This window comes from Phoca vitulina, unplaced genomic scaffold (assembly GCF_004348235.1).
Source record: "Phoca vitulina isolate PV1807 unplaced genomic scaffold, GSC_HSeal_1.0 scaffold5, whole genome shotgun sequence".
Lineage (NCBI taxonomy): Eukaryota > Metazoa > Chordata > Mammalia > Carnivora > Phocidae > Phoca > Phoca vitulina.
Window position 1 is genome coordinate 4,688,132 of NW_022589708.1, and position 27,990 is coordinate 4,716,121.

Consider the following 27,990-nt stretch of genomic DNA (forward strand, 5'->3'; position numbering starts at 1 on the left):
TATACCATCTGCAGATGTCATCTGTTTAAGGCTCTCAGGGAGAGAGTTCCACCCCGACGGAGGGCAGGGGTGGTATGGAATTGCCTCTCTGTGACCTGCTTGTCTCCTGGGGGCTCAGCTCTGTCATTGAGCCCTAGAGACGAGGGACTGAGAGCACTTCTAACAGCGAAGGGGTTTTCATAAGATTTCCTTATAAAACTGGTGCACAGAATTGTAACTTGGCCTTCTCCATAATTTTTATCATCTACCAGGGAGTAAACAAATAAAAATCCCAGTGTTTGGTTCACAGGAGTCAGGATTGGGCAGACAAATAATCACAAATATGACCATAGATAATCAGTTGTTTGGTTTATTTATTCATTCAGCAAATTTTACTGAGCCAGACACTGAGGATATTATAATGATGAAAACATATATACTTAATTGTCCATATAATGGTTACGGTTAATGCAGGCAACATTCAGTTCAGTAAATAATTAAAATCAGGGACGCCTGGGTGGCTCAGTCGTTAAGCATCTGCCTTCGGCTCAGGTCATGATCCCGGGGTCCTGGGATCGAGTCCCACGTTGGGCTCCCTGCTCAGCAGGAAGCCTGCTTCTCCCTCTCCCACTCCCCCTGCTGTGTTCCCTCTTTCGCTGTGTCTCTGCCAAATAAATAAAAAAAAGAATACAAATCAGAGGACAGAGCTTTTAGAGGCATCAAACTAAAAATTAGACTTCCAGATGAAGTGCTGTAAGGAAGAGCTGAAGGATAGGGTAGGCTTCTGACACGGTCTAGTCAACTGGAAAATTTCTGCCTCTGTCAATTAACAGGAGTTGTTGATAAATTTTAAGTGATCAGACAAACATCACACCCTTAAAACACAATTTAAACATGTAATATTATTAGTGATGGGAACAGACGTGGACAGACTCAAGGAGCACCTGAAGTTAGGAAAGGGGCAGAGTTTACATGTGGAGGGTTGTGGGGGTGAGCTGAATTCAAGTTTTGTACAGATCCAACATGTAAATCAGATGAAAAGTAATTACCCAGGCTGTTTCTTCACCTGGATGTTGATTTTTAAATCTCTTAAGGCTTGGGTCACACAGTCTCCTCTTCAGGTGGATGTACTCTTATATAACACCTTGATTTAGATTAGAATGATTAATGTGGGAAAGATTCATTGACTTAAAAATGAGGTTTCTTTTTTGTAGAGACATCTCTGGTTCTAAAAATATACAAATTGATTTGGATCTTTTGTATAATACTATTGGCATAGAAAATACTGGTTATTTTTCCCCTTGTGTAAGAATAAATTTGTGGGCGCCTGGGTGGCTCAGTTGGTTAAGCGGCTGCCTTCGGCTCAGGTCATGATCCTGGAGTCCCGGGATCGAGTCCCGCATCGGGCTCCCTGCTCGGCGAGGAGTCTGCTTCTCCCTCTGACCCTCCCCCCTCTCATGCTCTCTCTCTCATTCTCTCTCTGAAATAAATAAATAAAATCTTTAAAAAAAAAAAAATAAATAAATTTGTAATATTAGCACAAGTAAAAAGTAAGCTGCAGGTCCACCATAAATGTGATAAATATTTAGCATTTTTGCTAGTCCTAGTTTATGCAACTGATAAAATACATATTGATTAAGTAATTCAGTTAATAAGCATCTAAATTGTGATGGGCAACATACTAAATGCTAGGAATATAAGGGTGAGTAAAAACCTGTTCTTCATAATCTAAGAACTCACATCCTATCATTGAAGGCATTGCAAAAGAGGATTTTCCCCTCCAGCTTTATGGAGATATAACTGACATATAATAATAGTTTAAGGTATACACTGTGATGATTTGATACACTTATAATACTGCAACATGATTACCACAATGAAGTTTAGTTAGCATCCTTCACTTCATAGAATTACCATTTTTGTTGTTGTTGTTGTTGTTATGATGAGAACATTTAAGATCTACTCTCTTAGGGCTCCCTGCTCAGCAGGGAGTCTGCTTCTCCCTCTGACCCTACCCCCTCTTGGGCTGTCTCTCTCACTCTCTCTCTCTCAAATAAGTAAATAAAATCTTTAAAAAAAAAATCTACTTTCTTAGGAATTTTCAGTTATGCAATAAAGTACTACCTATAGTCACCTGCTGCTGTACATTAGATCTCCAGAATGTATTCATCTTATAACTGGAAGTTTGTATCCTTTGAGGAACATCTTCTCATTTCTTCCACCCCCAGCCCCTGGCAACCACCAGTCTACTCTCTGTGTGTATGATTTTGGCTTTTTCAGATTCCACATAAAAGGAGGTCATACAGTATTTGTCTTTCTTTGTCTGATATATTTCACCTAACACAGTGCTCTCAAGGTTCATCAATGTTGTTGCCAGTGGTAGGATTTCCTTCTTTCTTATGGCTGAATAATATTCCATTGTGTAGAATATATCACATTTTTTTTTTTTCTGTATCCATATCAGTCAGTGGACACTTACATTGTTTCCATGTCTTGGCTATTGTTAATAATGTTGCAGTGAACACTGGTAGCTATTTCAATGAGAGAGTAATTTTATTTCCTTTGCTTAAATACACAGAGATGGAATTGCCAGATCATATGGTAGGTCTGTTTTAATTTTTTGAGGAACCTCCATACTGTTTACCATAGTGACTACATCAGTTTACTTTCCTGCCAGCAGTGCACAATGTTCTCTTTTTCCCATCTCATCGCCAGGATTTATCTCTTGTCTTTTTGATAATAGCCATCCTAACAGGTGCAAAGCGACAGCTCCTCATGGTTTTGATTTGCATTTCTTTAATGATGAGTCATGTTGAGCACCTTTTCATGTACTTGCTCACTATTTCTGTGTCTTCTTTGGAAAAATGTTCATGTCCTCTATTTTTTCAATTGGATTATTTGTTTTTTGCTGTTGTATGAGTTCTTTATATTTGGATATTGGCCCTTATCAGACATCTGATTTGCAAATAATTTCTCTCATTCCATGGGTTACCTTTTTATTATGGTTTTTCATTTCTTATTTTATTTTATTTTATTTTTTGCTGTGGTAGCTTTTTAGTGTGATGTAGTCCCTCTTAGTGATTTTTGCTTTTGTTACTTGTGCTTTTGGTGTCATATCCAATCATTGCCAAGCCCAGTGTCAAGGAGATTTTCTCCTATGTTTTCTTCCAGGAGTTTTATGGTTTTAGGTCTTAACGTTTGAATCCTTAAACCAATTTCAGCTAATATTGTGATTAGTGTAAGATGGGGCTCCAATTTCATTCTTTTGCATGTGACTATCTGGTTTTCCCTACACCATTTCTTTTTTTCTCTTTTGTTTTTATTATGTTATGTTAGTCACCATATTGTACATCATTAGTTTTTGATGTAGTGATCCACTATTCATTGTTTGCGTATAACACCCAGTGCTCCATGCAGAACGTGCCCTCCTTAATACCCATCACCAGGCTAACCCATCCTCCCACCCCCCTCCCCTCTAAAACCCTCAGTTTGTTTCTCAGAGTCCATAGTCTCTCATGGTTTATCTCCCTACACCATTTCTTGAAAAGACTTTCCTTTCTTCAATGATTGTTCTTGGCTCCCTGGTCAAATATTAGTTGACCATATATGCATGGGTTTATTTCTGTGCTCTCAATTCTGTTCTATTAATCTATGTGTCTACTTTTATGCCAGTACCATACTGTTTTGATTACCATAGCTTTGTAAATATAATTTGAAATTAGGAAGTATAATGTTGTCAGCTTGTTCTTTCCCAAACATGCTTGTGCTTTGGCTATTTGAGGTTTTGAGCTTCCATACAAATTTAGGACTGTTTGTTCTATTTCTGTGTAGAATGCCATTGGAGTTTTAATAGGAATTGCTTTGAATCTGTAGATGGTTTGAGATAGTGTGGATATTTTAACAATATTAACCCTTCCAATCCATGAACAAGGATGTCTTTACACATGAGGCTTTTAATGTCAGTTTGGGGCCCATGTAAAATGGTTACATAATAAGAGCCATCCTTGTGTAGGGCTTTTCAGAAATTTATACTCTTTTCAAATACATGAACTCATTTGATACTTTCCACACTTCTGAGAAATAACTATCATTTTTATCACTCTCATATTATAGATCAGGAACTTGAAACTAGAGTCAGGACTGTCCTCTAAGGCAGGGAAGAATTATGCTAGATGGTAGTGTTGGAGTAAGCCAAAACTTTGAACAATAGAAAAAACCAGAATAAGGGCACCTGAGTGGCTCAGTCAGTTAAGCGTCTGCCTTCGGCTCAGGTCATGATCCCAGGGTCCTGGGATCGATCCCCGCGTCCAGCTCCCTGCTCAGTGGGAAGCCTGCTTCTCCCTCTCCCCCCTGCTGGTGCTCACTCTCTGTCTCTCTCTCAAATAAATAAATAAAATACTTTTAAAAATAAAAGAAAAAAACTTGAATAAAAGTTAAAGTTATTTAGATGGGTGGGGAGTAGAAGATATGGAAATTAAGAGGAAAAAATGAAGAAAGAAAGCAAAATATAAATAGTTAAAAGATTGTAAGTAGTAAGCAAAGCCTGAGATTGGCCAACTGCCAGAAGTTTTCAAATTTAAGAACAACAATTTGTATAAAGGAGTACCAAGGACAAAATGTTGCTCCAATAACCACAACAGCAACAAAAATTGTGAATTTAGGGAAAAATATATATGTTTTGGATACAGAGAACAAAGTAATACTAGCACATTTTGTATGAAAATAAAAAAAAATATTCGGTATTCATTTTAATAAATACAGCTGTGTTTTCCAGAGGGCTTAAGACCATGAATCATCTTTACTTTTATAGCAGAGGGTGTCCAACTTCAAGGTCTCAGCATGACATGGAAAGGAAATATTGAATTGTTAGTATTTGCTTCCTAAGTCAAAGGAAGTTACTTGAGGTTTTAGGAGAAGGTGGAAAGAGAGTAAGAGAAGAAATTCAAAAGACAGCTTGACAGGACTAATTAAATCACCGGAGATCTCAGCTTACTGTATGAAAATACCAATGTAAAACCTAGTCTGAAAGGCAGAGTAGTAGAGAGCTAGCTTTTGGCATGCGTAGAATCGATGTTCTTTCACCAGCTATGAATGGTTTGGCTGAGAGAATATGAGAAGGGATGAGCATGTCCAGGGAGAGAATTAGGACATGACTCCTTCCCTCTGCTCATTATAATCAAAAAGGCACATGGAAACATACCAATGTTAGAAAGCCACTAAATGTGATTTGGAAACAATATTATTATATGTGTGAATCAAAGATTGTGAAGTCTCTGGTCTGTAACTGTATGTTCCCTCAACGAAATATGGAAATGAAAATTATTTGAAGAGGGGCACCTGGCTGGCGCAGTAGGTTAACCGCCCAACCCTTGGTTTCAGCTCAGGTCATGATCTCAGGGTTGTCAGATAGAGCCTGCGTCGGATTCCTAGCTCAGCAAGGAGTCTGCTCCAGAATCTCGCTCTCTCTCTCCCTCTGCTCCTCCTATTCGTGCTCTCTCTCTCTCTCTAAAATAAGTAAATAAATATTTTTTAAAAATCGTATAAAAAACAAAGAAAATTACTTGAAGATATGATGCCAGTTACCAGAGATGGACTTTTCTAGTTCAGAACAACAATTGGCAGGGTTGAAATTGCCTAAGAAGAAATCACAAACTCAGGTATTTGAATTAATTCTGTAACAGTGCTGATGTGAAGATGTTTATCCTCATTTAGATCAATATGGTGGGATGATGGAATGTACAGCAAAGACATACAATAAGGTCAGTGAGATTTATGAAAAAACAGAGCTGTGAAAATATTGTATCTCTCTGTATCTCCCTGTAGTAATTCAGCCAAAATATTCTCAATATGAAATAATGATGTTCATACAAATCTTATCGACCTACAAAAGAAAGAACTTGATGACATATTGACTATAGAGAATGTAAAATTAGGAACAGTTAAGGGGCACCTGGGTGGCTCAGTCAGTTAAGTGTCTGCCTTCGGCTCAGGTCATGATCTTGGGGTCCTGGGATCGAGCCCCGCATGGGGCTCCCTGCTCAGTGGGGAGTCTGCTTCTCCCTCTCCCTCTGCCCCTCCCCCTGCTCATGGTCATGCTTGGTCTCTCTCTCTCAAATAAATAAATAAATAAATAAATAAAATTTTTTAAAAAAAGATTAGGAACAGGTGAATAATAATACTTTTTTTTTTAGTAAAAAATATTTGGTACTGGAAAAATCAGTTTGTGGATAAAAAATATAGATTTAGGAGGTGATAGTTGGAGAGAGAGAGCTGAAGCTGTTGAGAGCCATTGGCTGTTGAGTAAGAGTCCCTCAGAGCAGGATGCTGACCAGAGCTGCACATACTGGACAATGAGAGGCAGGAGAAAGAAGAGCATTGAGCAACAGCTGGGAAGGATTTTAGGGTTTATGGCCTCCATCTCGTGTCCCTACAGAAAATTTGTGCTTAGACCCTTCTAGAAATAGAGAGTTCACTCCCCCACTAAGATGCCCTATTCCTGTCTTAGCCCTGGCTTGAAGTCTGCCTTTATCAAATGTCCAGACCTGGATTCTGGCATGCATTCAGGAGTCATCCCAGTGGTGGTCCCTCTTCCTTCAGGTCTTTCAAGGTGCGAACTGGGTGGTCACGCCCCTTCTGAGTGTTGGGTCCCCCCAGGTCCCGTGGTCCTGTTTCCTCCAACCTCTCCTCACGTGGTATCACCTTCACTTTCTATTTTCCTGATTCTCCTCCTCTGGGCACACTCTAATTAAGTTCCTTCCTAAAATGTGGTGCCCAGATTTAAACATGATGCTCCAAATACATTCCACACACCGAGGAATAGAAGGAGACAGATGTTTCCTTTGTTCTGAATCCTTTGTTTCTGTTCCCGCAGCCGAGGTTTGCAGGGGAGTTTGGCAGCCAGGTGTCCCAGTTCATTCCTGTTAATGTTAAATATGCAGCCACCCCAAAAGCCCTGCGTGTGTATAGCAAGTTCTTTTATTCATCTAGATCTCCTTCATTTTGGGATTCGGGGTCAATTCTTTAAAACTTAAAATGTGCAAATTAAGTCTATTTTATTAAATTACATTCTTAATTCACCAGCAAACAAATCAACAAGAGAATTTGAGCAAGATACAGAGTAAGCACAATGTGATTCACAGGCATGAGGACCATTTTTGGGAAATACGGAAGGAAAAATATGTTTACCAATTTTTAGCAGTCTGTTACATAAAATCCATATAAAATGTGACGAGTTTTTTGATGTTTATTTTCTCCAGTTTCTTTAAGGTCTCTTTTGCTTCCTTCCCTCTAACATACATAAAATTAAAGTTCTGTCCTTGAAGGGCACCAGTGGTGGCCTCTCCCTTTCTTCACTGCCCTTCTCCAAACAGTGACAGAGCTTAGAAGGCCGCCTTCCAGCTGCACCACTTCCTAGCTGTGTGGCTACGGTGAATCTGACATTGTCTTTTAACCTGAGTTTCCTTACCTGTAACCTGGGCACAATAATAATATGTTTCTTGGAAGGATGCTGGGACGATTGCCCAAGATTCCTTATATGAAGCATTCGACAAATTCCCACAAACAGAAAGGCCTTGGTAAATATTAGCTATTTTTATTGGACTACCACTGAATCTGGAAATTTTTTTTTTTATATTTCAGCACTTACATCAAAGCACATTTCAAGCATTTTCCAAATATGCGTTCACATTTTTGCTTCTTCTAAAATCTGTTATGTCCGAAAGAAACTGTTGCCTACTCAGCTTTGTATCCCTAAGATCTGTCACGGTTCCTGGTACCCAGTGGGTCCTCAAAATATGCTCCTGAAATTCATGTAATACATGGATTAATAAATGAAGATGCGAGGCACTCTTTGAGCTCATGCGTCAACTTGACTACGGCTTGGTGATGGCGCTTATCAGGATATAATGCTCCTGAGAACCTGTGACCTGTTCTTTACCTGTTAATGACTATGTTACTATCATTGCTAAGAGCTTATTACCATGTGCCAGAAACCGTTTATGGGCACTTTCTCCTTAATGCTCACTACCAACCTCTGACATAGGTTTGATCACTAGCCTCCTCTTCCAGAAGAGGAACGGTGGAACAGGGGCTCACTCAGCTGGGGAGGGATGGCGACAGAACCAGAACCCACACCCCGTCTGGCTCCAGAGCCCAGAGAACTTATCACTGCCCTCTGTTGCCCCACACCCTACTGATTTGCTCGAGCCCCGGGTTTCTACTGATACTAAGGATTTAAACAAAAAAGACTTTGTGCCAGATTTAGGTCAATTTGTACATTTGTTTGGTTCTCTCATGACTGCTTTCGGAAGCTACAGCTGATGGGCCACGGCACTTCCTTCTTCCCTCTGTTTGCCGAGGCCAGAGAGTTGTGCATGTGAGAAAAACAAGGTCAACTGTCACTTTAGGACAGTTTTACTGTGTCAGTGTTACTAAGATATCACCATTGAGCTGTTCCAGGCCAGGTGCATCACAGCCAACCTGCTCAGTCACTTTCTGTAACTCACCTGAAATAGACTCAGCCTCCCCAAACCGTGGTTCCCTTGTCTTTGAAATGGTGGATGTGCTTTCTCACATTGTTACAAAGAGTGAGCGAGATAACATGTTAGAGCATTTAACATGTTGTCTAGCTTAGAGTAAAACTTGTTTTTCTCGTCCAAATGACGTGATAACCCGATGGGAGGCATAGGAATTCACATCGATAACCCTAGTTTGATGTAGTCCCTGCAACGTAGTGTACAAGGCGTATGCAGAATATGGAGATATCAGGGAGGAGAGATCCCGCCCACTCCAAAAAGAAGGAGGAAGGTTCATAAAAATTGGGATTTCTGCCTGGTCCTTGAAGGAAATTTTTGGCTTCAGAAGAGCATGGCTAATTTAATAGCGAACTGTTCCCCTCGACTGCATGGGTGCAGAAACAGGACTGTTACCCCACATGCCCATCCCCACTGCCCAGCAGCCAAGCCTTACACACAGTAGGAATTCAATAAATATCTGTTGGATGAATTAGTAAACAATAGGGAATGTCACAACCAAAGGGGTATACTGTGTTGTGTAACACAGTAAGAGGTATTTTTAACTCCATTTTACTGCTGAAAAAGTTAGAGAGGTTGTAATTTGTCTCCATAGTTCATCTAGTCAGGTATAATGAACTGAACATAGAATTTCTGTAAAATCTGTGACTATTTTTTTAAGGGTTTTGTCCTCCTAATTTGGAAAGAAATGCCAGAAAAAAAATCAAGTGTTCAAACTGCCTTGGAATCCAGTGGTGATTTCTTTCTTTCTTTCTTTTTTTTTTTAAAGATTTTATTTATTTTTTGACAGAGAGACAGTGAGAGAGGGAACGCAAGCAGGGGGACTGGGAGAGGGAGAAGGAGGGGGACTGGGAGAGGGAGAAGGAGGGGGACTGGGAGAGGGAGAAGGAGGGGGACTGGGAGAGGGAGAAGCAGGCTTCCTGCTGAGCAGGGAGCCCAGTGTGGGGCTTGATCCCAGGACCCTGAGATCATGATCTGACCCGAAGGCAGACGCTTAAGGGCTGAGCCACCCAGGCGCCCCACCAGTGGTGATTTCTAATGGTCCTGATTTTCCTACCTGATTTAAAAGTCCATTGAATCTGTTGAGAGCTCCCTAATAAGGAGCCACCACGAGGATTTGCAAACCATTAGAAGAATGTATGTCATGACATACAAAACTGGGGCTCTGCAACACACGTAGGCACTTGAAGAAAAATACACACATTCAGACTGACTCAGAATTCCTGCTTCTGCAGCGAGCCTTCTTCAGTACATTGGAAATGTCAAGAGAAGTGATAGAATTAAGCGGCTGCTCCTCTCTCATTCATTAGGGGGTAAATATTCTAGCTCGGTGTCTGTAGCATAGTAGACACTCAGTTAATGGTTGATGAATAGAAGCATAACAGGCTGACTTAATTAAGCAATTAATTTAATAATGAACTCTTAAAAATACTTGAAATTGATCATTTAAGGGGGAAAAAACTGTCTTTAGCAGGATTGAAAGCGTAAAATGACCTTTACAACCTTGTTGATCTTAAACTCATACAAAATAGTGATATTTATTGTCATTTTTAAATTATAAAGAAACCAACTTAAAACACAAACATGCAAACATGTTTTTATTAAAGAAAGGAGAAAACTTCTTGTAGGATAATTTTTTGTTTTGTTTCGTTTTGGAAAATCTGTGCAGAAATGGAGATATATGATTAGAACAAGAAGAAAATATCAATCCCCTGAGATTATTTTATAAGACTTTTATTTTGTTGACCCCATGGCAAAGTAATCACAAGATTATTCTATTAATAACTTCAAAGTATAAACATATAATAGCTTTAAAAAAATAGCAGTCTCTATTCAACATTATTATTATTATTATTATTATTATTATTTATTTTTTATTTTTTTATTTTATTTTTTTTTTTTAAAGATTTTATTTATTTTATTTGACAGAGAGAGAGACAGTGAGAGAGGGAACACAAGCAGGGGAAGTGGGAGAGGAAGAAGCAGGCTTCCTGCTGAGCAGGGAGCCCGATGCGGGGCTCGATCCCAGGACCCTGGGATCATGACCTGAGCCGAAGGCAGACACTTAACCGACTGAGCCACCCAGGCGCCCCATTTTATTATTATTTATTTTTTAGAGAGGGGGTGGGGAAGGGCAGAGGGAGAGAGAGAATCTGAAGCAGACTCCCAGCTGAGTGCAGAGCCTGACTCAGGACTCGATCTCATGAGCCTGAGATCATGACCTGAGCCGAAACCAAGAGTCGGACACTCAACCGACTGATCCACCCAGGCACCCCTCAACATTTTTTACTTAGCTTCTTCCATGAGTATTATCTATAATCCTGAACTGTGATTTATTATATGTTGTAAGATAGCTTCACATATTCTAGCGCTGTCTTTGTTTTCACCTCATATTTCTGTTAAGAAAATTGAAAATAATCCATCAAGGTGGAATATGACCAAACTGGACTATGTCAAAGATCTGAATAAAATACATATCACAAGTCAATAGCTTCTGTAGACACATAGTCAATATACTGTTTACCTTAATTAAGAACTAGTACTTTCACTTTATTCTTTGATGAAACTGAGCTCTTTAAAAGTAAGTATGGTGAATTATTCATCCTAAATTACTTGTGCTTAGTAAAGTACATTCTAGATACTAATTTAATGTTCATTAAATAAAGCAAATATAAGATGTAAGAAACCTCTTTTTAATGTAACAGGTAATAAAGATCTATCCTAAAATTTTCTGTTCCATAAAATCTAAACATTAGTTTTTAACTGGAAACAATCATAAATGGTAGAGAGTTTGCATATAATTTTCAAATGCTGCATTTTTAAAAGTGTGTTCCATAGAACACTGCTTTCAAGGGTTGCTAACAGGTGTTTCTCTTACATAGGACGCGAGCTTTTCAGAGCTTTTATTTTAGTGGGCTAGTATGCAACACCATGACCCAAGAAGAGATCTAATTACTCTATTTCCTACCATCATTTCACTGCAATTTCTTTTTTTGTTCAGTATATTTTAGGAAAGGCCACTGTGAATGATGTTGGAGATTTCAGATTGGTTAACTTATCCTTTGCTGATATGTTTCCTACTTTGTTAATAAGAGATTTTTTTTTCACGTAACATTTCATATACCTCCCCAAATACCTCACTGAACTTATATTTCAGGTTGAATATGTATGTACATATATATTTTTTACATATATATATATGTAATAGGTAGATATGATGGCTTCCAATCTATTTGATAGCCATTAAGTGTTATATATTAATTGCGATCATAATTTATAGACCTAAAATCTATTTATATGTTCAATTGCAAAACATTTTAAAAATAAAAATTCAAATGCTTATCATATACTAATAAAAACTTCATATTAAAATATAAACTCAAACCAGTCTAGAAATTTGGGATTTGGAAACATCCAAAAAGTAAAGTTAAAAGTTGTATTAGTTTTGTAATTTCGTTAGATTTTTTGAGCTTTAATCACTAACAATACAAATCTAAACTGTGAGATAAAATATTGCATGTATTATAAGTATATTTTCTCTTTTTTAAAGATTATTTATTTGAGAGAGAGAGAATGAGTGGGGGGTGGGGGCAGAGGGAGAGAGGATCTCAAGCAGATTCCCCGCTGAGCTCAGAGCCCAAGGCAGGGCTCCATCTCATGACCCTGAGATCATGACTTGAGATGGAACCAAAGGTTGGATATTCAATGGACTGTGCCACCCAGGTGCCCCTATAAGTACATTTTCTTTATTTTTTTTTTTTGAAGATTTTTTTTTTTTTATTTATTTGACAGAGAGAGACAGCGAGAGAGGGAACACAAGCAGGGGGAGTGGGAGAGGGAGAAGCAGACCTCCCGCGGAGCAGGGAGCCTGATGCGGGGCTCGATCCCAGGACCCTGGGACCATGACCTGAGCTGAAGGCAGATGCTTAACGACTGAGCCACCCAGGCGTCCCTATAAGTACATTTTCACATGAAATTATTTTATGCCCCTTTGGAAAAAAAAAAAAGAAAAAGTGCAGGTCAAGTGATTTTATGTAAGGTGTTAAATGCAGATTCCCTTCTTCCTCAGAAGGAAGAAGAGAAATGACTGCAAGGACCTTGAAAGGTCAAGGAAAATTTAGGCCAAAACCAAGAATGCAACAAAAGAATTGCCAGAAGCAAAGAAGACACAATGAAAAGGAAATTCTTTGAAAAGGGAAGAAAAAAAAAATGACAGTTTAGGTCATTGGAGATTTAATTGACTCCTCAAAGTCAGACAAAGCAGTCTGAAGACCTTTTACAACAGTCCTATTGAGACTTCACCCCAGCCATTAACATATCTTCCTAATTACGCTAGGCAACTCTCAGACAGGCTACTGTTAAACCCTGCACTTTTTGAGAAAAATAATTGGGTAATAGCTTGAAAGCAATTAGGAGGATCATTGGATAAGAGATTCTGTATTATTTACCTGTGAGACCATGGTAAGTCTATTTCAAAAGTTGAAGCCCAGTTATAAATAATTATGAAAAATAACTTTTCTGAAGATGTAGAGCTCTTCTTGATTGGTGAACTAGAATTACGATTCTATGTATCTCTGGATAATTTACTGTGCATGAATAATGTTAAATAGCTCTTTGACCTTTAAAACTTTAGGTGTACAACAGCTCTATCATATACAGTTGACCTTGGCCCTTATCGATACTTAAAATGCAAGACTGAATGGGTCCTGAGACCTCACATGATGACCCCTGAATTTCAGGTAGCTCCCAACAACAGAAATAATCAAGAGAATGTCTTGGATAAACCTAGCTTCTGTTGGAGACTATCAAAATTATAGGACGAACTAAAGTAGATTTTGAAGTTTAGATATTTGGAGGATCTACACTGATGAAAATTTTTTTTTGATGAAATTTTTAAAGTAGTGGCCACAGCCCACTACATTTTAGGCTCAGGAACAGGACATAGTTGTATCCACGTGCAGGCATTGATCTAAGGGGGACTGACCGGTTTAATTAAGGTCAATGGAGCAGTTCTTCAAGTAAGCACTCTATTTCTGAATTCTGAAGAATTTCTATATCTCCCAATCAGTTACGCTTGTTTCTCAATTTTATGGGTAGTGTGAATTTTAAGAATTGATCCTCCTACTTCCAAACAAGATTAGATTTCATTTTCTTCTACGTGTTTATTAGGTGTTAAAGATATCAGAGGATAGTTCAAATTGTCCCACCCTGTTCTTAATAAATGTTTTCTGGAGATCTCTCTTAGTGGAAAGAAATACGTCTCAATGATTCTGTTCGTATCCTAAGTGTTTTTGAAACTACTGTATAGTATTATTGTTTTCCTTCATGTTAGGGTATTTTCACAGGATATCCCTACTCCTGCAAAAGAGTTCCAGTTATAGATAGGTATGTTTATTTTCACTTTGCAGAAGAAAAGCCAAGAATCAGAGTAGTCAAATAACTTGCCACAAGTGTGCAGTATTTAGCTCAGGACCATAATTTTAGAAATAAACCATGATCCATGTATTGAGTGCTCACGATAGGCCACATACTGTTCAAAGCACTGTAGATGTAATGTCTAATTTTATTCTCGAATGAATCCTAGAAGGCAGTTTCATGGACTTCATTTCCAGTTATGGAAACTGAAGTTTAAACAGTGCAATGACTTGTTCAGGGACCCGGGACTCAAGTGATGAGCTGAGATTTGCATTCAGGTCAGTCTTCCCCCTGTTGCTCCTGCTCTCTATAGGTCCCTAGGAGTATTTGCTGGAATGACCTCCTAGTAACGATTCCTGGGAGTCCTTGCTTTCTCCATGTCTCTTTCTTTATAAAAGTCTCCCCATTCTTTAAATGGATCTCTTCTTACATAGAAACATGGAAAGGGAAAGACACTCTTTAAAGATTTAGCAGTGTCTTAAGGTATGTTCTACAGTAGGGTGAGATAACAAATAAACAGAGAAAATGTCTATTATAAATGGCGTTATGAGGATGTATATACAGCCGGCCCTCAAACAACTGGGGGGCTAGGGCTTCCAATCCCCGAGGTAGTTGAAAATCTGCATATAAATTTGCCTCCTATAAACTTAACTACTAACAGCCTACTGTTGACCGGGAACCTTACCGATAACACGAACAGTTGATTAACACATATTTTGTATGTTATATGCATTATATAGTGTATTCTTAATAAACTAAGATAGGGAGAAGAGTGTTATTGAGAAAATCATAAGGAGGGGAAAATACATCTACAGTGCTATACTGTCAAAAAATCCACATGTAAGTGGACCCCATGGTGTTCAAGGGTCGACTGAATACACACACGTGCATGTGGCGGCGCCATGTAACTCTTACACTATCACGTGAAAGCGTGGGGTCGTTCCTACATTCTCCCTAACTTTAGGGTATAGATGTGATTCTGAGTTTCTTCTCAGAAGGAATGCCCTTGTCCCCTAACTGATACATAGATATGTGACCATAGAATATTCTGATGTGGACCACGAAACTAAATCTTACAAACCATTGTAGAGCATTTTTGGATGCTAGAATAGCATTTAATCACCAGTTACTGCCACGGCACACTAACACAGGCTGGGATCTGCCTCTGCCGCCTAACCACACTTGGACATAGAGCAGGGACAGGGAGTCCCGGCCCTTGAATTCATTCATCTCACCTTGGAGGCAAGTAACAGGAAGCCCCCAACCATTTATGCACCCAGTCACAAAGCACGCTGTAAATTTAACTTATGAAAAACTACCTTAGAGGGTTATGTGGTGTGCATTTCCATGTTGTGAATTTTTTCCCTGTTTTTGTGCGCATGTGACATTTATTTTATTTCTATGTGAGAGAAGCGCAGCGGGGGTATTTCTGCATCATTTTCTGTACCCGAGTCTCTCTTTATGGTTGCCCCTCTCCTGTTGCATTTTCCCTCTGACTCTATTACACTTTTTCCCCCACCACCCCAATTTCTAATTCTTTCTGTTGTTAGTTGCCTGCTTCCTTTAGCCATAATGTAAAGTGAAATTGTAAAAGATAACTCTGAGTTGCTTTTGAGCTCTTCCTGTGATATGACAGCAAAAACTAATTTGCTTTTATTTCTATAGCTCTTCGTTGATTCTTTCTTTGGATCAGATGCCCATTAAAACAAAGAATGGGGCAGAAGTCCACATCTTGTGCCTTTCTGTGACTGTTTTGAACTGAATCCATGAAATCAATATATGACAATCAGCAGTTTAGAAGTTGGATTCCATCAGTTTATTTTAATGGAGTTTGTCTTGTGTTTTAAGTTGAATCGGCGCTCTTTGTTGCTCTAACATGAAGTATCAGTATGTTCGTAATAGGAGATTTTTCTTATGTCTTATGTGTACAGATATAAATCTTCTCATAGGCTGATCACAATTCTAAAATATTCTGTTTGACCCATAATCCATCTGCTTAAGTCTTATACATACCATTAACCCACCAATATTTGAGACAATGAATTGATTGCAGATTTCAGGATGTATTTCTCCTGTCACTGTTAATGCTAATAGATCTGCATTTCGACCTGTCTTGTAGCACCATTTTACTGGAAAGAAAATTAATTTTTAGTGACCTAATCCTACATTTTCTTTCTGTCTGATTTTCACTTGATTTAGAAAAGATAATGTTCGGGTGAGCACATTGTTATCTACAACTTAGTCTTTTTCAAAGCAGCATTTCTAACCCATCTGCTAAGCCATTGTTTGCATTAGTTTGGTGTCGACTATGAGAGGTGTCTATTTTATTTACTTGATTGCTAGGGCTGAGACAGACTCATCTTACCAACACTGCCCTCAGTGACCCTGACCAAGGTTCTCAGGTGGTCATTAGCCACAGTCCCCTCCTGGTAGAAAGGGTAGGACTGCAAAAAAGCTCATCCTAGCTACACCTTTACGTGCAATTACATCTACTGCACTTTGTTACTGAAGATGAAAGATAATCATCATATGTAACTACTGGTGGCCTCTGATGGAGCTATTATGGATGATTGTTCTCTTCTTTATGTTTTTTTATTTTTACAATGAACAAAGAAAAAAACGCAGCTAATATATAGCTATTTTTAAAAAGAGGCTAATGTGACCTAGATAAAGAGGAATTTAAAACAGCTAGTTGATTAGACTCTAAAGGATGTGATTTGTCATAGACATAATATGTTCCTCAAATATTTATAAAGGCTTAATAATAGGTGTGCTCTAAATATTTCATTCCCTTCAACCCCCCAAAATCTAGGTAATATTCACTAGTTCAAATAGTTATTAATTTAGTAAGCTTAAATAAACTAAGATGATATTTCAGGACTATTCAGTGAGACCAGGTTTTATAAATGATGCAAGCAAAGCATCTATTTTCATTTATTATGAATATAAATAGTCAGGAATTCTATTTACCAAATGGTCTCATGAGAGACCATTCAATTTCATTTTTAAATCTGTCCTCATTTTTAAGCCTATTCTCATTTTAAAATCTGTCCTTAAATAGTGTAACCATTTGTATGTGTATATATAGGCAGAAACATACACCTTTATATACATACACATATAATTGGAACTAAATAGGTAAATATTATGTAAGTAGGCCTGTGAGCTTCTGTGCTCAGCTCTAGGAACTAGTCAAGGTAAGATGGCACTTCACTATGCCATTACTTACATAACCAAGCTACCCTGTTCCATATATCAAGCAGATAGTCACCTTGGAATTTTGCTGTTAGATAAGTAAATATTTTAGGGAGAAATTTAGAAACCCTGTTGGACTGTATTTATTCAGCACACATTCTAATGATACCCAGCATTTTGAAAATGGGTATTTATGGCTTGTGGAACATTGGTGATGCAGTGAAAATCCATAAATTGCGATTAACACAACAAAGCTGGAAAATGCAGGAAGTTGTGATTTCACTCTCCTTCTGCTGAGCGGCTTGCAAGTGTGGTGGTGGGGTGTCTGTGGTACTCTAGTCCTGGCTGCGTCTTTTATTTCCACGCGGTGGTTACGTCTCATTCAATGAAGTGACAGATACATCTGCTAGACGTCTCTTTCAGTGGGTGAGGAACATTGCTTGCTTTAGAGAGCACTTACTAAGGACAGTAATTTGCACTGACTTGAAAAGCAGGGGTTAGATGTCTTCCATGTATAAGCTATTCCCAAGTTGTGAGATAAATCACTTTATAATCTGTACTGGTTCTTCCAGTCCAGTGGCTGGGAAATTACTAATCAAACATAGCTCTTCAAAGAGCTTGACTTGATATCATATAGTTGACCTTAGCACAGAGAATGTTTTGCTGGAAAAATTGTAAACTCCGCTGAAATATGTGCCTGGGTGTTTTGCACTATTTCCACTGATTTTACTGATCTTGCTCATCTGATGAGTATTTTTGGGATGGAAGAGACTTCTCAGTATGAGCTGTAAGGCTTTACATGTTTGACAACACAGAATGGCCATTTTGACATAATCACAGTAATTTCTGGGTGCTGGTTTTAAAAAGTCAGACGTACTTGGTTTTCCCTTTCTTGATTTTTCTTATATTACTGTAACTTAGATGAGACAGTCCCTTCATTAGAGTACTTTATCACATATTGATGTCAAAGTCTCCGTCTCTCTTTCTGGCTCTCTACATGCATAGATATAATATGGACGTAGATATGTAGATACAGATATCTACATGTACACACAAATACACAGATAGAGATGTTTACAGATACTGTGAGTGGGTGTATGTGTGTGCGTGTACACATGCAATAAAGTTTGACCTAATGGTGTTGAAATATCTAGCTGTTCCCCTCCTAATATGCTCATAGTATTTCCACGGTGGCTGAAAGAAGGGGGAGCAGGAAACAAAGAGGTCACCACAGTGGGGGCATTTCCTTGATGTTATGGTACCTCATTGTATGCTGTCTGGCAAGTGTTCCCAGAGGTCATAGAACAGAAGGGTTCAAAGACCAAACCAAGAAGATGGGATTGCCGAGACTATCACATCAATGTAAACGTGCAGTGCGAAGTAGGAGGAAGAAAGTGGTAGGTAACACACTTAGGATGGGGTGCCGGAGGAGGGGGGCAGCTTGTGATCAAGTAAGGTAGACCTGTTGGCCTTTGGTGGGAAACTCGTCCAGGTGGCCAGACACCTGCTAGTCTGGTATTTATATAATTCAGTGTACTATCAGTGTTTTAATGCAGTGATACAAAATAGTAGGGATTGTGCTAGTAGAATATGTGTATTATATTTCTGCATATAACTACAAGTACACAAGTTAATGACAGAAATCATTCTGTATCTTTTCTAGTAATACCTATTTGCTGCTTTTCATATTCATGTTGTGTGTTTCAGACATGCAGAAACAGGCCCCAGAGCCTTAAGAAATAGTTTTGAAGGAAACTCAAAATGGAAACAATCTCATCTACTACTTTTCTGCCCAGTGAACCAGGAAGGCCTGCCATTTTTTTTTTTTTTTTTAATTTCAGTATGGAAAACTTTAGTATAGGATCCCAGATGTTCTGAAAGTACATAATTTGAGAACCAGTGATTTAGTCTGAAGAAAATAATAATAGGACAACTAAATAACTATTTTAAGGCTATAAGTGGACATTATATGGAGGATGGCATCTAGTGATACTTAATTTACTGGAGTCGCTATTTTTACCCCTCGAGGTCTGACTGGTGACTAATTCTTGGGGGAGGAGGAGGAAGAGGTTTAAGAGCACTTTAACTGGATATTTCTTATTTGTGTAGATAATTGATTTTCTCACTTTTATCATTCTCTTGTATTATGTTTAGGAGATTTACGAAATATATAAAATGGTTTCAAATGATTTTGTTGGATGCCAGAAAATAATTAATTCATTTTTCTTTGTTTAGGGTAAAATTTGACACCTATTAATTAAAAAATTATCAAAACAGATGTGCTTCTTGTTATTCTTTGCAGCATCCTCTGAGGCTGATATCTGGAGGTTGGAAATTCTATGATTATTTCACTTGCCTCAGTTCTCTCTCTCAAAACCTCATAATCAATCAGTTCTCATAGCCACACAGATAAAATCCAATTCCCTAAGAAACTATATGACTTTCTTTTTTATTATTTTATTTTTAATTGTGGTAAAAAAAACCCCCACATAACCTAAAATTTATCTTCCTAGCCATTTTAAGTGTATAATTCTGTATTGACTAGTATATTCACACTGTTCTGTAACTGATCTCTAAAACTTCTTCAAAAGTCCCTTTCAAAACTGCAACCCCAAAGCAGTTAGACAACTTCCCATTTCCTCTTCCCCCAGCCCCTGACAGCCACCACTCTGAGACTTTCTTCCTCTGACTCCTGTCTCTGCTTTTTGGATTTTCTCTAACTCATCTCAAAACCTGCTGTTCGGGCACACAAGATTTCCCATTCCCCATTCAGGCTCCAATTTTAAGACCTTCATCCACATTCTTTCCCCACCCACTGTATGGTTATTTTCTGACTCAGCTTTCAGATACAGACTTACAAGACTCTCCCAGAATGGGAGGTACACACCTACTATGTGCTCCTATATGCACCCTTCATTTCCAGCTATCACAACAATTAGCTTAAAACTTTTTTTTTTTTTTTTTTGGATAGAATGTGAGTGCTTCAAAAATCAAACCAATAGCTACATAAAGCAGAACATCTAGTCCAGCCCATCATTTTATTCTTGGCACCATAGCACACACTAAATAAATAATTGTTGACTGGATAAGCCGGTTGGTGCTCAAAATACCTTTGAGTATTTGAATCTTCTTTTGTCACCTACTGCTGTGTGCCCTTGGATACATAAAGATGATGATGATGATGATATTAATTACAACAATAATGACAGCAAGCAGCCCTGGCTGTCACTTACACAACACTTCCTATGTATGAGGCACTTTTTAAACCTTTACATGCAGTAACTCATTTACTCTTCCTAATAACCCTATTCATGAGGTACTATGATTAAGCCTGTTGTCAGATAAGTAGAGAGGACAGGAATGCAGAGTGATTCGTTCAAGGTTACTTAGCTCCAAAGAACGGAATTGTTCCTGGAATCAGACACTTTGAATCTGAACTCATGTTCAGAAATATCACTGCTTTCTGGGGTGGACCTCCATTTCTTTATTTATAATAAGGGTTATTGTAACTATTTCAAAATTGGGTGATGAGCATTAAGTGTTCTAATCTATGCGAGCGGCTTAGCACAGTGCCTGATTTGTAATGAAAGTTTAATAAATAACAGCATTTATTGCTGTAATATATGTCAAGTGCCTTATTTGGTGCTTATAAGCCTGTAGGCTTTTAATAAACGTGAGCTGCCGCCTTCTCTCTTTCTCCTTAATTAGAGAAAGTCAGAGGCGACTACTAGTGCTGAGCAGTTAGGTCGGGAGCATATTGCAGTGGCAACCAAGAAGAAGGGTAATAACTCGTACAAGCTGGGGAAGACGAGCACAAATTTCAGAAAACAGCCTCCTGTAACTGTGTGCTCATGCTTTGCTGGGATTGTGATAAAAACGTCTGACTTTTGAATAATATTTCTAATTTTGAAAGCATGTTCACATTTCTCATGTCATCTTTATCTCATGGTTGGCCTTGAGAGAAAAGACATAATATCCCAATTCCCACGTTACAAAGAATCCTCCGTGACTTACTGAAGATAAGAGTAGTTTGGGTACAAAGAAGAACTAGAAATTGTTGTTAATGTCAAAAGGTAATTCATCCTCAAACCAGGATGTTTTTGAGAGTGGAAGAGGAAAGGTAACGGTTAAGTTAGGAGAACAGACATAAACTGGGTCTGTCCAGGGTCCGGGAGGAGGTATGGGACCCCTTTCTTCTGCTCAGCAGATTCTCCCTTTTCTTGTTCACCTTTTCTCTTGCCCCACAAGCATCACACTGACTTCAAATATTCTTCCTTGATCCAGAGAATGAGTTCTCCTTCTCAGGGTGTCCATAGTTCCATTTGCTATATACACAACGTTCCACACTGTGAAAATCAAATGTTATCTATTTGAAAAGAATGAGAAATTTACCCTGATGCAATGACTACACACACACACAGATGTGTGCGTGCGTGCATGCATGTGGGTGTGTTTGAGATAAAGGATGAGAGGCTAGCATACTTGGCTTGGTTTGCTTCTACGATGGAACTTCCCTTTTTGCTCTATTGAACCTCCTTTTTTAACAGTTATGTTGAATCACGTATTAGTTTCCTTATACTGCCGTAATAAAGTGCCATAAACTAGATGTCTTAAAAGAACAGACATTTATTGTCTTACAATTCTGAAAGCTAGAAGTCCAACATCAAGTTGTTTGTGGGGGTTGGTATTTTCACAGGCTTTCGAGGGAGAATCTCCTCAATCTCTGTGCTAGCCTCTGGTCACCCCCATGCTTACCTTGCCCTGCAGGTAAGACACATCACTTCAGTCCTCCCTGTCTTCATATGTCATCTCCTGTGTGTCTGTGTCTTTACAATGGTCATCTACAGTCATATTGAATTAGGGACCCATCCTACTCCAGTATGTCCTCATCTTGACATTATGTTTGTAATGGTCCTACTTCCAAATCAGGTCACAATCTGAAGGACTAGGGGTTAGAAATTCAACTTTTTTTTTTTTTTTTTTTTTTGTGGCAGGGGGCCATTATAACAATTAGTAAGAACAACCAAAACCAATCATATATGGAAGAATTGGCCAGTGTTGCACAGTCTGTATCGATCTCTCTTTTGCGATAATCTGTGTCTTAGAAAAGCAAGAAAATATAACAACTAGTTGTGTCTGCTGAAGATATAACCTCATAGTGACCCTTCCTGTTCATTACCTGGAAGATGGTGACAGGATGCAATTTCATAGACAAATTATAAACAGAGTTACTACAAAATTAGTGTTTTGCTTAAATTATTTTCTTCACCTGCTGTGTTTAAAAGATACGAAAATTATTTTCTTTTTAAAATTAACAAAATTATATTAGTGTTCTATTAATAAATGTAATTACATAATGTCTTAGTCATGAATAGTTGCTGATTGAAATGGGAAATAGTTTGGTATTTTAATAGAATTATAGATTATTACAAGATAGATAGTTTACACTCCAGAATGTTGAGAATGACAAAGAAGTTATTACTCTAACCTGCTCTGGCTTTACATGGACTACAGCACATGGTGGTACCTGGATAGCTTCCACATTCCCTGCAGGACACAGCTGGGGGAAAGAGGCAATAGGGCCGAGCAAAAGGCACTCTGGGAAGAGTGACAGATCCTCTGGGAAGAGATCAGCAATCCCAAGCAATGAAGTCTCAAAGAGAGGGGCAAAAGTTAAAGCCACTGAAGGTAGCTCATTGAGGCACCAAACGGAGAGGGTGGATGGAGGTGCTGAGCAGGCAGGACGGAGGAAGCACAGGTAGAGTGTTGGCTGATGGCTTCTGTGAATGTGGAAGGGCTGGGATTAGCGCCTAGTGTGTCAGGCAGTCCCTGGGACTAGTTGGAATATGGGTCTGGACTCACGAGAACCAGGTTCATGTGCAAGACCTCAGAAGCATGCATTGCCCCGTTTCCTCTACCCACTTCTTTCCAAGATAAAGGAGCATCCTTAAAAGACCGTTGCAGGTAAGTGTCCTGACCTTGCAGCTTGCTATTTCTTCTGAACCCACTGACTCTTCGGCATACGATGGAGTCTGTTACAAAACCCACAAGCATCCTTCGTGCCTCTGCTCGGGGACCTCCACGGTTCCCCACCAGGCAACTGACATTGTTCCTCTCTGACAAAATTCAGAGTTTTTCAGAGTTCAGCCTGCATCTTTACAGATCTCCTATTCTCCTTACTGTTCAAATAGACTTTCAGTAGTATCTATGGAGGGAATGAAATCCAGAATGTGAAGCTGTCCATACTGTTGCTCCTCGTCTCCTCCGAATTGCTATTTCTCCCAAATGAAGGCTCCATATGACAGTGATGTCCCTTCTGTCCACCAGCCTCTGACCCTTTCTCTCACAGCGACAACCTCCACGGAATGTCTTCCTTCCCTATCGCTGATACAGATGCACTCGTATATTCTCACGCGGACTTGCTGCTTTCCTATCTTCCTGAGTTTATCTGGAGGGCCTGCACCCCGGCTCATGGTGCCTCATCACAACCCTGCTCCTGGTTCAAAGCACAGACTGCATCCGGTGTCTCCTCAAAGCCTGTGTATGGCAAGGCTTTTGTGTGAAGGTAAGTCTTCGGTCCAGAGTCACGTTTGCATCTAATGTTTTCCTCTACAAAGTAACTTTGAGTGAACATTTATCCTGAGGGACAACTGGAAGTGAAGACACACATGTCAGTTTGTAGCCTTTCATATGGACTTATTACGTGAAACTTATGCTAACAAGGCAACAAAGAATTCATGAGACTCATTGTGAAGATTTGTGTGACCACCATATCGGATATCATTACAACAAAATCAGATCCGTTCACCTTTGATGGCGATCAAATGGTTCATTTTGCTGTGCGCCCAGGCTTCTGTCCTTGTTTACTGTGCGTAAAGAGGAAGTGCAGATTGCCTCTCTGAGGTTAATTGTTGCTTTCACAGCTCGCTCACCCTCTTCCCTTGCACCCTGTAGGATTGTCTCTGACCTATGACGTTCTTGTGAAAATTGATATCCATGGTTTATGGGCGACAGGAATAATTAAAATGATGACAGATCCCTGGAGGTGGGGGGTATAGTTAAGCATGCGTGCTTTAAGATGGCAGTTGTGAAGATACAAAAGCTCTGTCTGGCCTTCCTGGGCTCCCACTTTACATTAAAATGTGGTGTCTCCATCATGATTTATCTACTTCTTTCTGTTTTACCTGCATTTTTGTATTTATGCTTTCTATACAGTGACATTAAACAAATTTGATATTTCGTTATGATCGATTTAAGTGCGAGTCCACACTCTGCATCTTTGCTCCTCAAAGTGCAGTCTCTGGACCAGCAACGTTCCATCACCGGAGAAGCTTGGTAAACCTGCAGAATTCAGGTCAAGAGACCAAGAGAAGGGACTTCAGAGGCCTATTACCTCAATCATGGAGTCTTCCTGAAAGGGGCTGCTCACTCAAGTTACTCAGTTCTGGAACCTCCAAGATGATCTAGCTGAAAGCAGCCCTGAGAGCTCTAAGGAGTTCCTTCAACAGCCACTGGAAGAGGGAAGACAGCTCAGTGTGCCCCAGAACCATTAGCTCTGTCTACATGCCAGGATCCTGAAAATGAAAGAAAACAAAATTTTTTTATCAAGCTTTGTCAGTGGAAAAGGACAGTTAACCATTTCCCCAGCTCCCCAGTCAACCCTCATCCAGTACTTCTAAGTCCTGGCCAACCAGAAGATATGTCTGAGATATCAGAGGTGTACATGCTCATTGATGTAGCCTCCAATGCTGGTGTTCTCCAGGCGGAGAAAAGCGCCATGCGCAAGAAGCTCAATTAATATGGATGGCCATGAAATGCATTGAGGACAACTCAATGAACTTATTACTATTACTACTATTATTATTACTCTCACAATATTACTAAATTTGGAATAAAAGGAAACACTCAAAGGATGAAACAAAATCTGACCAGAATCCAAACCGACCCCATGGGTTTAAGAGAGAAAACGAGAGAAGACCTGACCCTTGAGCAGATCAGAAGCAGTACTGTGAGCAATCCAGGTCCCTTTCTTCAACTTTTATTGCCAAGAGACCAAGTATCAAGCAAAACAAGATATCTGACGGAAGACATTTCCACTACCGAGACCCAGGTGGAGATGAAGAGACCAGCCTATGAATTAAAAATTGTGGCTGATCAGAATGAGAAACCTCTGAAAATTGAAATAGAAGTTAAATCACCTGGTAGTAATTCAGTATGTCTCTGTGACCTTAGTGTCTCTGAAGATGATTTATTGATCAAGGTCTCTGAGAAGTACAGATTACATCTGAATCTTCCAGAATCTGTGCATACTGAAATGACTACAGCAAAATTTATCAAAGAGAAAGCTACATTAATCATCACAATGCCACTGGTGGAAGTCAAGAGCATCATCTGCTTTGGGTTTTCAGTGCTAACGGCATATGAATTACAGGACCTTCATGATGGGTGAAGAGGCAGTGGTTTATCTTAAACACTAGTTTTGTATTTTGTAAGAGTTCTTTTTCACCAAATGATGTTTTCTCATCAACTGTTTATCTTTTTTTTTTTTTTTTTAACTCTTTCTCCTTCTCAAACTTGGCATGAAGCAGAAACTACTAAAAACAGTATTGCCGTGATACACTTTTTTTGAAGGTATTTCTAATGGTCTTAAAGTAACAAATATGATTTGGGAAATTCTATTTGTTTTCAGGTAACATGGGAGAATTCTTGGCTTACTGGTTGAAAAAAAAATTTTTTTTTTTTTTTTGGTCTAGGAAATTTTTACATCAGGAAATAAAAATAAAAATTTAAGAAAGCAGAGTTCAGGTGCAGCCCTGAACTACTACGTCAAAGTTGTAGTTCATTAAGAAGCTTTTTCTTGATGTTTTCTATGCACATTAAAGTTTGAGCACTGTTCTGCATCTTTATGAAATATACTCTTCTTAGATGTGAATTAGTGTTTGGTTTTGAAACATTGCGACTGTTTTTGGGAATGTAGAGCCCCCAGAAAAATAATTTAACATTTTACACACACACACAAAAGTCTTCTAGCTTCTACCTGGCAGATAGAGATTTTACTTCGGGGTCACACAGATGAAATATTATAAAGAAACACTAGACACGATGTCTTTGGTTACCTGAAAAGCAGGATTTCATTAGACACTCTGGGTTTAATAGGACTAAAAATTGGAAGTAGGTTTTTTTTCCTCAGTAGTGACCCATTTTTCCTTACTTGTAATATCTATATTTTATGTAGAAATCTATAGTATTGTCATAGAATTGTATATAAATAAAAATTGTGGCCAGGTGAATTTACGGGGTCTGATTTTTATTGCTCCTTAAGTAACAGGGCTCCTAGTTGTCCTGCACACGATATTATATTCTGACGAATGCTACCAACTACAACTTTGGGTTAGTCCTAAGTCTGCAGTAGACTGTAACTTTTCTCCTACATGTTTATACATATGTGTGCAAACACACCTGCACTCAAGCATATTTGAAATTAATTTTGAGCAGCTCTAATAGTTTTGTCTATAATGAAATAACCTATGTTCATTATAGGAGCTGTGGCATTTACAGAGATAAGTAGAGGACAATTCCTGCTTTCTGGACATTTACAAACTAGTATGCAAAATAAATTGAACAGAAATCACTTTGGTATGAAATGCAACAAAAGAGCCCCTGATTACTTTTGGACAGGGTAATCAAAAATACATTCTTTGATAAACTGGTATTTAATTGAACTTTGAAAGATAACGTGATATTCTAACAGGTAGAAAAAAGCAAGAGCATTTTAACTGGGAAGCAACAGTAGGAACAAAGACAAGAAAACCAAAAATGATGAGCCATGGAGAGAAAATGACAAATTCCCAGAAAAGTGAAGTGAAAGATGTTTTAAAAAATAACCAAAAATTGAAGACCAAATGCTCTACTTGCCACTACTCCACAGTATGCGCATCTTCTAGCCTTTCTAAGAGCTTAGGTATATGAAGGCATTATTCTCATTCATACTGGCAGATGAAAGTACTGCAGTGAATTTAGAAGACAAGTGTGCAAAGACATTTCTTAAAATAGTTAACTACAAAATCACGTGGTCTCAGAACGAAAACATCATTCAGAGACCTCTTCCCCCACTTTCATACAAAGGACAGAAATCCTTTTTGGTCTCCTTTATGGTTTCCATTCCTGTTTTGCTTAAATTCATTTCATGACAGGTTTCTTCGCTGAAATTTGGAAGATAACTTTCGGAAAGCACTTTTTTTTTCTTGAGTTGATTGGAAATCAGAGGAAAACCATGCAGGGACCTACTTGTCTGTCCATCCCCGAGTCCCAAATTAAGAAATTGGGAACGCAATCTTTTCTTCTCCTTAGACCTGAAATGTGTGTGTGTTGTGTACTCTGTGTATAAATCAGTATAATAATTCTGAATACTCTGGTATCCCTTTTTTGGACTAGTTCCCAGACTTTTGAATCTAATGGACCAGTAAATTCAAATCAGATCAAAGGATTGTCAAGTGATTGCATTTAAAAAAATCACTATTGTGGATCTAATTTCACTTCCATTGCATAAATAAAAATATAAATTTCACTTAAAAAGTGGGAAGAAAATCATCTCAGAATGAAACAGCCCATATTTGACCACAACTTAATCTTACCGTATGTTGTAGAACTATGCACACTCTAGTTCTTATGCTTCTCACATTTTTCCACGGATTAAAGAAAATTTCTTTATCATCGGCAGACCGACATTTTGAAAGCACTCTTCTGTGTGACCTCTATTTTGTAAATATCTCTGGTTAAAATGTCCTGTCGGAGTTGAACACCTGGGGCACCTGGGTGGCTCCGTCAGTTAAGCAGCTGACTCTTGATTTCGGCTCAGGTCACGCGATCT

The 27,990-nt window shown here is 38.7% G+C and overlaps 1 protein-coding gene and 1 pseudogene across 2 annotated transcripts in view; both read left to right on the plus strand.

Annotated features, from left to right (window-relative positions):
* FAM155A (family with sequence similarity 155 member A) overlaps nucleotides 1–27,990 on the plus strand; it is a 597,883-nt gene that overhangs the window by 67,088 nt on the left and 502,805 nt on the right. The gene's annotated exons all lie outside the window — the stretch shown is intronic.
* On the plus strand, nucleotides 12,467–27,980 carry LOC116631484 (annotated as a pseudogene).